Here is a 13192-nt window from a genome sequence, read left to right as displayed (position 1 = left end):
AAATAATTCATTACAGAATTTCATTCATTTTCCACTGGTTAGAAATAATTCGTAAGCTGATATAATAACGTTTGACAGCAAGGTGGACGAACCTAGGTTCGGTCACTGAGCTTGGGTGGTAGAAATTTGTAAATTTTTCAAATGCTTAGTCGATGCGAAATACACACAGCCAGAATATATAATTTTGCGCACCGTGCCAAGACCTGAAAATAGCAGGCATTGTTTGTAACCGAACAGAGTAACACTTATGCTGGAGAGTGTTTTATCGGTCGTTTAAGCGTTCTGATACCGATCAGTTTCGAATATCGTAGTAATCGGTTGCGAAATTGTCGATCTTAATTTCACAGACCTAATCGCGATCTAGGATTCAGGGATATATGTACATGTATATAATTACACGAATAATTTTTTTTTCGTCTTTTTCTAGTTCGAATTTCTAATTTTCAATTTTTCGTATCCACTTGGTACAAAAAGATAAAATATACAAACATACAACGGCAAAATGAATAATCCGTATACAATTCTATATTATTGAGACAAATTTTGGCATTCTAATTCTGACTTTTCTATAGTTTCGGTTCTTCATTCTTCGACTATCTAAATTAAAAAATTCTTTAAATTTATAATAAAAAAGACGGTATCTCATCTCTTTGATATCGAGGTATACTTACGTATGACGATCGAACCACGGTTGCGTAGAAGCGTGTACAATATAAGCATGCGTCTAATTTTCCCCGTCAAGTAATTTAACCAACATACGTACCTACATCGCAGTATATTAACTTCTGAGAAACCTATGCGCGCGGATCTGATCATAATGGTCTAGTAAACACTTCGAGGAAATCTAAAGCCGTACCCACAGCTCTTTCCGATGCGCAAAAGTCTTCCGCGGATTCTCGAATCCAACTCCGTGACTTCAATAGTCCGCTGCACGCGTGCCTACGTCTCTGTAACAAACACGTTTCGCATTGTTGCACGCACACACTGACTTGCCTGTACTTGAGCGTATATTGCGATTTCCGATATCTCAAAGGTACTCGTTCTGCCGCATCGTATATTGCTTACCTATATCTTGAAGGCTTGCCAAGATCTGCACGCGGAGAGGAGATCCTACATCCAAATAAACTCGGCTGTATGTAATGACGTGATTACGTCGGGCAAACCGGAGTCGCAAATGCGGACCCTCCTCCTTCAATACGCGGAAACGTGAAAATAGAGTCAGTTCGCAAAATCTGGGTCAGATTTGTAGCCTCGTTAACGCTAGCTGGGGATGTAAAGAATAACGTTGAATTTTACGAGACGAAAAAATGAACATCTCCGAATAGTAATAGTTACAAATTCCCTTTTTTGTAGCTTTTCGTCAAATATCGCACCTTTTAAACTGCTGGGTAAAAGCGCGCGTCTCGTCACGTATACGCCTACATATCCATATAAGAATGAAAGTCGAAGTGTAATTCACTCTGTCGAATTCTGTTCGTTTATCAATTCGTTTCACGTGCAAGTTTCCAAGATGTATTAAGGAAAACTCAAGTCGTACGTACGACTATTTGTTTCCCTTCGATATCAACGTCGTTTGTTATCGATTATTATCGTGCGAACAATGAGTTCCAAGGGTTGAAAATTAAGATGGATCACGCAACGAAGCAACGCTATTAACCCTGTGTTGATATTACACGCCCGTAGAAAGTTTCGCGGTATTTGTTTTCAAACGTTTTTTCTCCGTCTATTTTCCTCTGGCGCTTTATTTGCTCACTTGATCGAATAGTCTTCGATAAAAACAACTTCGGTAAAAGATTCTCCTCCTTTCTTCTACCGGGAATTATTTAAGGGGGTGCTCTGGTCGATTTCGACGTTAACGTATTTATATCCAAATATATAACTCCACGTATCGCAACCGCGAAAAAAGGCTATACAGTCCCATTTTACACGCAATTCTGAACTAAAACGCTTCAACATATTTCCCTTAAAGCAGACAAAAAAAAGGCATGAATCCTACCATATCGCAATAGCAAATTCTTGCAATCCGTGCGGTTTCTTTATTTCTGCGTTGAATGAAAATGTATTGGAGTGTTTTTGTTCAGAATTGTGTATCTAATTGGTTTCGATATTTGGAGATATACATATATAGGTATGTAAGACAACGTGGAAATGGATCAGAGCATCTCTTTAACGAGTGTACTGGTCGATTGTATCCTTCAAACGATCGTACATTTTTATTTACCGTTTACCTGCAGCTATTTAGATAATCCATATGTCTACTTGCGTACACGTAATACGGGATATTATCCGAGTCTCTCATTGAAACTGACAGAGCGTTATAGCCATCTCACAATCGGTATACGAATAAGATAACGAAGCCAATCAAGCACCAGAAATATTTCGTCGATTGTCGCATGAAAAATGACGCAATTTTTATTGTTGGATGTAAAATTGCCCCAAGGCTTGCCCATTTTGCAGACAGCTATAGGTCTGCAATAATAATACCGTCACATTCAACCTGTGAATATTTTAAGACAAATAGAGTCGACGTCTGTCGCTTTCTGCAGTGGATAGATCATCGGGCTCCGGGTCACCTTGATCGATATTAACACCAGAAACTATATTTACAAAGGCGTTACGTGTGAACATGCGTTACACGTCGCAGAATATTTTGCGAAATGATGGACGTATCTGTATCGTACATTTAAAATTTAATGTACTCCGCGGTGCGCATGTGTGGCGTGTTTAAATACACTTATCACTATTCCCAGGAAAGTTTGTTAATTTTATATAGCGACGACAGAAATTGCCCAGTCGGTAAGATTACACGCAATTAATTAACAGTTTGCCTGCGCGTGATATATACGTTAAAGTATAATGTATAAATAATCATTCCCCGGACTCCGATATAATTGTTTCCAGAGAACGAGCGGGTATAAAATAATAATAAAAATAATCCAGATAACGATAAAAAATTATATTCATATACACATACAGGTCCGCGTACGTCTGTGTTCAAGCAAACACCTTTATCTTTGCCTCCATATTTGCACTTGCGTAAGGTCATCGTACATATATTTGCGTGAAAAATTTTCCACCAGTAAGACCGTTCACCTTGAGAAACGATAATATTTCGAATTCAATAAAGCCGTTGACACAGGTGTAGATATGGTAGAGATATTCGTTTACAATGCATCGTGTCGATAAGACTGGAATGTTTCATTGAACCTGGTTGAAGAGAAAAAAAAAATAAAAATTTTTCTGCATTTGTTTCGCAGACATTATAATTATATTATCTGTAGGTATTACGTCACATCAGTCGTGAGATTCGTAGCAAATATGAAATTCACGTTGCCAATCTTACTGTCACTTTCAAATTGGACAAAAGAATCTGTGAAATCGGTAAATCTCGAGAACCTTTTTTCGTTTAGGGGAAATTAGATACCTACATGGAAATCCTGTTACAGTTCGTTAATTGATAAACGGTATCAAGTGCGGTGGATGAAGAGTGATACGATGGACATGCGGATAGAAAAAACTTATAACGTAATTTTATTTAAAAATTCTCATTACAAATCAGCTGAGGAAGAAAGTAGAATTGTTACTTAAATTTCGATATTAATATTTCTAGTTGTTGCCCCCCCCCCGATGATTATACGTCTTCAGGTCAAATATCCCCAGTCAGTTTAACACGATGGCAAAATCTCAGGTAATTTCCTGTCTTACACGTACCGCGATTGTTCTCTCTGTAATCAATACGGGTACCGTATCGGGTGGCAACAACCAGAGAAAGGTAAATCGACGCGCGAGAAGATCAGATCGGGTGTCTGTTGAAAGAGGCGGAGATTAAGTACGAAGTAGAGGAGAAAATTTAGAGAGAAAAACAACAGCAATAAAAAGAATTAAAAAAAAAGAAAAACCAAAGACGCACGGAGTAAAAAGAGGAAGAAGAAGAAGAGTGAGACGAAGAAGCAGCAAAATAAGAAGAAATTAATGACGTTACGACTTGAGTCTCGAAATGAGATTTTAACTTCCAAATTCTTGGTACGACGCGTTCCGGAAATTTCACCTTGTTTGGAGGGCTTCTGCTTCTCCAGCTTCCCAACGGTAATTGAAATCTCACGAGGGGTAAAAAAAAATAATGGCCAGGATTCGCGGAACCCGGTGAAATAACTCGGGAGAACGCAGAACGTCGCTTGCGCAGCTAGGTTGTGGCTAACCTATGCTTGTAAAATGTGTAGCCCACGTACTCGTCGTCCAATTATTTTTATGCGATCCACATTATACACTATTTTTTGCCAATTTTATTTGCGAAGCTTTATCAACGCTCAAAACGAGACCCGACATTATCTGCGGTCAATTTATTAACCGCCAATTTCTGCAACCTGTAGCGCCGTGTTTGAGGTCTTTCATTAAAAACGGCTTAAATTTTAATGTTTTCACGTATTTTATCAAATTTAATCGAAACAAATATTGATATTATAATATTGTAATAAAATGCAATAATTATGCCGCGAATAAAAAGTATTTGTAACTATTTTCACAGAGTCAGTTCAATAATTAAGAACATACACGCAGTCATTTCGAATACATCAAATCATTTCATATTGATCTGTGCGAAGGAAGCAACAAAGTAAGATAAACAAAAGAACAGTTTTGCTGTCCGTTGCGACGGAATAATTTGCACATATTTTAGCTTGTCAATGGACTACATTCAAATCAACATGGCGTCGATTTATAACGATATTTACGTTATTATTATTATTAGGTTATCTGACAACACATAGATGGCTGTTTTATTTCAGTGAATTTTCTCAGGAAAAAAGTAGGTCGACGATAGCAAAACCTTGCATTATACTAATTGCTAGACTTTGTATTATATGGCTCAGCTAATTTTTCACTCACGTCAAATTACATCTCTCTGCTTAGTGTAGTGAAAACGTTGGGTATTTTTGTGTCGGTAATTTGAATCGTTTTCAATACCTTCCCCTTGGGATAACCGAAAATTAAAGACAAACAGACCGTTCGTATATCGTAAAATGATGTCGAACAACTTTGAATGTAATCGAAAGTAAACAAGAAATAAGGCCAATTTCATACGCATAACTATTCATAGCGATAATTGTATTCCCGGATAAGTCATATTATTTTTCTGGTTTCTGGCTTCTGATAAAGTGCTAATCTTAACCCTGGACAAGGAAGAAAGACGGCAAGTAAGAGGGAAATTATTCCTACACGTGGTTAAAAAATGTACGTCATTGTAAGTCGATAAAATTAAAACTTGTTACCAGCGAACACAATACCAGCAATAAACCTCCAATTAAATTATCGCGATTTCCCAGAAGTAGCTCGGTATCAAGAATACGTATGGAGCGATAAAGAAAAGATATTTCCTCATCTCGACAAATTTAAAGAACAATCTCGCCGGTTGACAGTCGCTTACTTTACGCATATATTTAAGAGAAAAAAAGAAAACATCTGATAAACAAGCCGAAAGACGTTAGGTGGATGCTTATTTTACGCACAAGTATTTACACCGCTGGTTAATTGCAAGCGTGTAATTATTCAAATGTCACAAAGTCTGCGGAACTCGTTCCTAACAGTTAAAAACTCAAGCGACCCGCGCAGGTTACTCGGAATCGGTTGTATAAATCGTTTCAGCGGAACGTTTACACGTGTTTAAAAAAATGACGCGAAACCTCAGCTTTTTACCTTTCATCAATCCTTAAATACGTATGGTAAAAACGAGTTTTCCCATCGGACGATCGAGGGCGAGGATGAGACGAGAGTGAGTTATCACACTTCCTGGAGCTCACAAGCGAGCCTCTTTAGCTCAGTGGTAGAGCACTGGTCTCGTAAACCAGGGGTCGTGAGTTCAAACCTCACAGGAGGCAGGGGATATTTTGCCGAGGTTCGCAGTGTTCCTCGGGTCGACCGCTCCTCGCATAGCTTCCTGCTTCCTGGAATGGAAGGAGATTTTTTTTTTTACTCCTTTTCTTTCCTTCATCCTTGTTTTTTCCCCCTTTTTTTTTTTATTTCCTCCATTAGCTTTCTTCCTCATCGCGCGAACCGAGCTGAGCGTGACTTATTTAAATTGTACCGAGAAACCGATCAATTTCATTACGTATTCGCTCTCCTGTCTCTATTTTACGAGGCGAGGGGCAGGCGAGGGCGGACTCGGTCAACTATAGATGCTTACTTCCGCTTCGAGGACAGTAATTTTCTCATCAATGTCTCGGCACCGCTCGTCAGGGAAAAAGCTGTAAATTAGTTTCTTACGCCGCTTGTAAGGGACGCCAGGAAGAGAATTTGTAAAAAAGAAGAATGCATGGGAGATTAGAGGAAGAGTGACTAGTTGTAAGGTCAAATTTTAAAGGATACTCCTTAGCCAGCTCCTCTTTTCGTGGTAAAGATAGGTAAACGTTAATTCTTGGTATTCGTTTTACTCGTCGGAGGAGAAAATTGAAACAAGAAGAGAGTTTGGATGAGCTTCTTTTGAAGTTAAAATGAAATTCACAAGTCGTTCTACCCAACGGGTATATCCGGCATTTCCAAGTTTTCATAACTTTCGAACGAGCCTTTGCAAATTCTCTTAATTTGCAACAACTTTTCCCATGTCTCAGTGTTTTTACATAGACACTTTGTGTGTTAGTAAACCGCGACCATTTCATGTATTTCGTTGTAGAAAGTGTGCCTGTACAAATTCGCATGAAACTTAGCGATCGATCACTTCTTGCGCTTACTTTCGAGCAAAGTCTATGTTGCATGCGAGTTTCCACCCAGCGAATGAAACTTTCATCAATTCCAAGAGGCAAATCTCAAATTGTACATACAGTCGAATGAATAAATGTTGACAGCCGTGTACTTGTGAGTTTGTACACGGAAATGAGCCATAGTATGGATCTAGGTTGCGTTCGACTAATTTTCACTTGCCGGATGTGAAACAAATTTTTTCGGAACAAATTGCAGGTTCCAAATCTTACATGTATAAGTAACACGATGCACGACAGATTAATAGCTATTACCTACATTTCCGTAAATTTGAAAAAATTATTATGTTTGTATATTATAGCGTCATTAAAATTGAATTTGGGTAAAAATTTTAAACTAGCGGGAAAACCAAAAGAAGAATGAGAGATGAAAAGAAACTCTGCTATCTTGCGCCAGGTTTATCAGACACCAGCAGGTGTTTGTGCTTCGCGTCCGTTAACTCGGTTACAACTAATTAATCTGTTATTGATGCGTATTATATGAATTGGTGCTGCGTATATAGTACATAAATACGTTCTTAAGTATCTTTTCCGAGTATGATTAGTTCTTGACATTTGAAAGACGATTTACTGATTTCGCAGAACGAGTTAATGTACACGATTTTATAATGCATTAATTCTACAGATTCTTCGTTTTATTTTCACATACATGAGACTGTGAAAAATTTCTGTCCCCTCGAATATTTCAGTTTGTCGGATATTTTGGATGCTTAGGTCATTTATTAAGAAACAACACAATTTTAAAATATTATCGCGCGTCTCCGTCTGCGAAATGATAAAAGTTTCCGTACAAGACTATAAATTTTTGCGTTAACGATTATACACGAATGGCTGCTCTTTATGTCACGACGATAAAAAAAAAAAAAAAAAAAAACCGATCAGAAGAAGCGATTTACGATTGAAATCTGAAAATGTGTACGTTGACATTCTTTGACAGAATCGACAATAAAGTTTCTGAAAGTTTTAATCAATCGTACAGTATTAGCGTCAATCCGATCTTTGAATACTCGAATCAATTAACGCGTTCGATGATACATGGCCGCAATGAAACTGATGCAGAAACATCGGATTAACACGAGGCTGAGCACGTCGACGGGATCATGAAAACGTATTGCATAATGACCGACCGACGAAAGCACTCATCATCATCATCATCATCATCATTATCATCATCCTAAGAGGCCGCACGCGAGTACGAGTAGAGGAGATGCGTCGATGATGATACGGTTGAACGGAATCCGTGCTATCGGCGCGCGGCGGGCCGTTTTACGAGTGGCAGAGAGCGGCCCGGCCGCACGTTTTGCCGCAGCAGTTCCCGCAAGTCGTTACGCCGTATCGCCGATAGTGACTTTAACGAGTTTTAAAGAAAGATGGGCCGCGGGTGAACGGCAGATTCGCAATAACGCTGCAACCGACGAATCCGAGTTGTCACAACTCCCGACGTCGTCCGGCTCGACCGTTGCGACGGGTGACAGCCGTTAGAAACGATCGTCGAAATCTCATCGCGAAAAAGAAGAGCCGAGAAGAAGCCTCCGTGATATTGGGAACGAATATTGCAGGAGCGTGACTGACGATAACAATAAAATATACGCAATATGGCGCCGAGAACTGACGGCTATCGACGGACGAAGCAGGCTTCAGGTTAAATTAGGGAATAGAAAAGCACGGTGGAGCTTCGTGCAAGCTGTCGGGCTTCAGTTTTATCACATTGAACGATTCACTGCGAAAAACATGACGCAAGAGATGTCTTAAAATTAAATATGGGTCGATCCGAGCGACGAATTTTTTCACCGCCAAATGTCTCAGCGTCGCATAATTACCGATGGCCACTAAGCTTAGAATAATCGACGCGTCGATTAATCGAGTCCAGAAAAATAATCGAACACTACTTTATTGAGTCGGTAAAAATGAATCGATTAATCGATCATTTCGTATTTTTTAGGGACGGTGCATATAAAACCAAAATTTTGTAAACTTCAAGATGTAGTCTTAATGGCGGAAAAGTTTTTTCATGATTTACAGTTTCATTCAAAATGTTTTTCAATTTCAGTTGGAAGTATTTATTTATTTTTCACTTATCGTATCAAATCGGTACCTAGTAAATAAGACAATGATAATAATTGATACTCTAATCCCATAAATGATATTGTATTGCGTCGTTCGTAGGAGTAAAAAACAAAAACCGATTGTGAGGAAAAATGTGTTTGAAAAACAACCGACTATACTCGATTAATCGGGAAAAAATGAATCGATTTAATCAAAAATCGATTCTTGGTCATTCTTACGCATTATCATTTCCAGAATAGGACGGAGCTACGAGCTTTCAAAACCGTACGAATACTTTTTTTCCATCATATTAGGCGTAAACCGGGATTTTACGCCCTAGGTACGAAAATAGCTATTCCCGACCGCAGACGCGTCGGCTGTGTGGAAATAAATTGTTCGGTAGAAGCCGTAGCACTGTAGACCTCAATTTGGCTGCCGCCGCCGAACGGCTGGTCAGCTGGACTTCGACTACTTCCCCTAACGAATAACTAGCAGAAGACGAGAGGTCTGGTGGTCAACCACATCCGCTGTCCGAGGAACGCGTCTCGCTTCGTCCATAACCGACCGCAAAATTCATCCGAACTTAAACTTGTCCCGTATCACGAATCCGAGAGGCGTTTCGCTTCGGCCTGGCGCTCGCTCTTATCAACGAGTATCCTACGCACTCCGGAGTTTCGCGGAATGGTAATCTTTATTCTTTCGGTTTTTCCCTTTCGTAATTACACATACCCCGTATGTATATCACGGACGCAAACAGCGTGAGTAAACATTTTCTGGTGCGTAATTTATTTACGTTATTAAACTTCCTGTCTAGATTGTTGTACGTCCTGAAATTATTAATCACACCCAGATCGTACATGTTTGAAGCAAATAACGTCGATGTCGGACGTTTGTTTTCTCGAAAAAACTTTCAACCTCTACGTATAACATTCCTTTACCGCGTATATTTTTTCGTCCTTCCTTCTTCTCCTTTTCTCTTCTTTTTCTTCTTGCTAGAAAGCCATGTACAACCGCGGTGTTCCGGGAAGAGCTTTATTGCCCGGTAACAATACCACGAATCGCGTGGGAGGATGTGTCTAATAAAGGGACATTATTGAAGATGTAAGAGGGTGGTTCAGCGGATCCTGATATTATTTCTCTGCAACGAGCCGCGTATCTGATTCTGGGTACAATTTGAGAGAATTGCAGACGGACGGACAATCTCAGGCTCAGGCGGTTGATTTCTCACTTATGGCACAGTCGGAGCATCTTTTACCGTCGTTCATTCAATCGTATAATATCAGGACAGAGAAGCGTGGAAAATAAGGTTCCAACTGAATACGTTTGCTGTCCCTGTTCGTCTGTATTGCAACGATTTATTAAAGACAAAAAGAAAAGGAAGGGAGTAAAGAAGATGAATACGAAGCGTATTGAACCCGTGCAGAAAGTGCTTGCAGGTGAAAACTGATAAGTCGAATAATTTTATGGGACCGAATCAAAGATACACCCAAAACAACGCGACTTGTTCCCGAATCGTGGACTGTTTCCTTTTTTGCATCTTTTTACATTTTCTACATCGTCGAAGAAAAAGAGGAAAGAGGTGAGAAAGAAATACATCGTTGGGGTAATTTCTTTCCACGTATATGTTTGACGATATTAAGACTTTCATTGCGCGTGGGAAGTAAATGTCCTGTACATATTATAATATACGAGTTGAGTAAAATGGCTCGTTTGCTTCGTAAATACAGGACGCGGATCCGTTTTTTCGGAAATTCCAATTTCGAGAACAAGGCTAAATTCGGCCGTGTAATTTCAATCGCAGAATCGCGTCTGCAGTTTCTATCATGCCGCGCCGTTAATAAGAATAGTAACCTGCATGGTGAATATTTTATAAGATAGTTGAAGCTGTTTAAGAAAGGAGAGAAGGTAATGTGACATGATTCTAAGAAAAGGCGTTCTATAAATAGCCAGGTAACAGGATCAGCGAATGCTTTGGCTACCTGGAAACTTGTAACTGAAGTTTAAGACGAGACGTATTACGTCATCAGCTGATCTGCAACAGTCAGATGTTTCAATCCCTGACGTCACCCCAGAAAACTAAGATAAAGTTCAAACGACGGCCGTTATACAGATTAATAAAACCGGTCTGAAGTCAGTAACGTTTACCCAACGAAACATTGGTGGGAAAAATTATTATTATCCAAGTTCTTACAGTGACTTTGAAGTGGTTAAGTTTTAAGAATACGAATACATTTTGCCTTATTATAATTCACCGAATTTCAGATCTTTCATTCCTGCAACTGTGAAATGACGATTTTCCAAAACGTTAATCATTACAAAATAACTTGGGCCTCGTTAAAGTTGTCGATTAGAGAACCGTATGATTTACATTTTCAGTTCAATCACACGCGCGATGCACATTCGCATCAATCGCTCGTCTTTGATTGTGCTGCTTATGAGTCATGATCGAGCATCATTTCCACGTGATCGGTTGTCCTCCGCCGATATGAATCCCAACGTTTTGCAGACACTCGCGCGGTGATTAATCGCGACGACCTTGATGTATTATATGGAAAAAATCTGCACAAGGCTACCTGACCGTAGTACGCCGGATCTTTTATTACCGTTACAGCCTTATCTTATACGTATAGTGACGAAGTCAAGATCCGATCGTGAATCATTTTACGTTCGACGATTTTCTTTCGATCAAATCTAATCGTACCGCTCGAAAAGTCCAGAATGACGTAGACGGAGGCGGGACTCGATGACGATGTATTGTTCACCGATTTTAATTTGCAATTCACTTGCTACGAGTGTGAGGTTTTACCGTGTGTATGTGTTTTTTTTCACACTTGCTGAATTTTAAAAGGCAGTTTAGAACGGCTCTGCCAATTATCATCTCTATAGGCTGAAGTTATACAAAGAGTACGGATTGACGTTACAAGTGATTTGTATATTTTTTATAGCCAAGATTGCAGCGCATAATTTCCTGCAAATGTCTCGTGTGAGCTGTTAAGATTCGGAATTAATAGTCAACTTAAATTTAGAACTCCGAACGCGAGTCCCGCGTCCCAAGAAAGAGGAATAAATGGGCTCAGAGGTCAGTTTACGCGAAAGGCTTCACGTCCAGCCGCTGTCCTTTTATCGTGCCTGCGCACAGCTCTCGAAGTGTATAATAGGTATAGTAATTGCGTTTTGCAAACGCTTGTGCACGGCGAGTAAGTTTATTACAGGTATAGACGATAATGATTGCAGCATGGTTTTCGCTAATAGATCTGATCGTACCGGGCAAATTGCTTCGGACGAGATTCTCTTCTGTCCTGTAAATGTGCGTTGGATGAGACACCGTCAGATATGTAGACGGTTATACAGGTACAGGTACAGGTACTTGGAATACGTCGAGGCGTTAGAGACGACTTCCGAGAAACTACGGATGGGTTTCACACGTGTAATCACGTGCCGTGAACACAGCTCAGCGCGATTCTGTATCTATGGTGACGTCCTAATCGGGTAGATCAATAACCAGTACTTGTGATATATTATCCGTATGTATTTTTTCGCGTTACAGTAAAGCGCTTATACCTATAAATGTTACTATTGTACGTGCGTACTCGAGGATGACAAAAAAATGCAACCCATCTTTGCGTACATTTTTACATCGCGCACGCGTGTACGGAGCTTTTAGAACATGGTTCACGGCTCAACAAGGAAAATTAATATGCGAGATATCATTCTGGTTTCGGAAAAAAAAAGAAGAAAAATATATGATAATTAAAATTCATATACGAAGGAGTGTGCGTGTATACGTGTATGGGACGTATACTTGGAGGCAAAAACGGAAATACGAGTTCCGTGAATTGAAGTTTGATGCCCGGCTTTATCGACAATCGGGGTGGAAGCGAAATTTATTAGAGGAACGGCTCGGTTAATCGAGGGCAGCTGCGGTACGGAGAAAAGAGGCGACGTCGAGGGTCCCAGAAGAAGCAAAGCGGGTCCGAGGCCCCGAACCGCCCCACCTGCGCCTCCTCGAACAGCCGCAGTGTGCACCGGGTGCTGCAGCGAGGCTACAGCCTCGTCTCCGAGAAGCACGCGCTGCACCTCGCCGACGCAACAAAGACACGACATCGCCTTCGGCGCAGATCCGAGGAATCATTTGAATAATGCTTTTCATTGTGATTTCAGCTTCCGAGAAATCGCTTGATTATAAGCTTTTAACTGATGCGGCGAAGGCTCGCTTCGCGTAATAATCCACATACACGCGTGTACGTGAACACTTTGTGTTGTAGCCGATTGTTTGTTGAACTTTGATCACTATTTTTTATCGAGGTGGAAAACCTTCCGAGGATCAACGAATCGACGCGCGACGCTTCGAAATTAGACAATTTTTATGCGGATCCGCTGTATGGAGACTTTTGTCC

At 40.1% G+C, this 13192-nt stretch overlaps 1 protein-coding gene and 1 non-coding gene across 3 annotated transcripts in view; both read left to right on the top strand.

Moving 5' to 3' along the window:
- The window catches only part of Ttc26 (tetratricopeptide repeat domain 26), a 66021-nt gene that overhangs the window by 13631 nt on the left and 39198 nt on the right, over positions 1 to 13192 (top strand). The gene's annotated exons all lie outside the window — the stretch shown is intronic.
- On the top strand, positions 5802 to 5873 carry TRNAT-CGU (transfer RNA threonine (anticodon CGU)). Its single transcript has one exon. It is a non-coding gene; the product is annotated as a tRNA-Thr (tRNA).

Source organism: Neodiprion pinetum, chromosome 2 (genome assembly GCF_021155775.2).
Source record: "Neodiprion pinetum isolate iyNeoPine1 chromosome 2, iyNeoPine1.2, whole genome shotgun sequence".
In the NCBI taxonomy this organism is placed as follows: Eukaryota; Metazoa; Arthropoda; class Insecta; order Hymenoptera; family Diprionidae; genus Neodiprion; species Neodiprion pinetum.
This window is presented reverse-complemented; position numbering and strand designations above follow the sequence as displayed.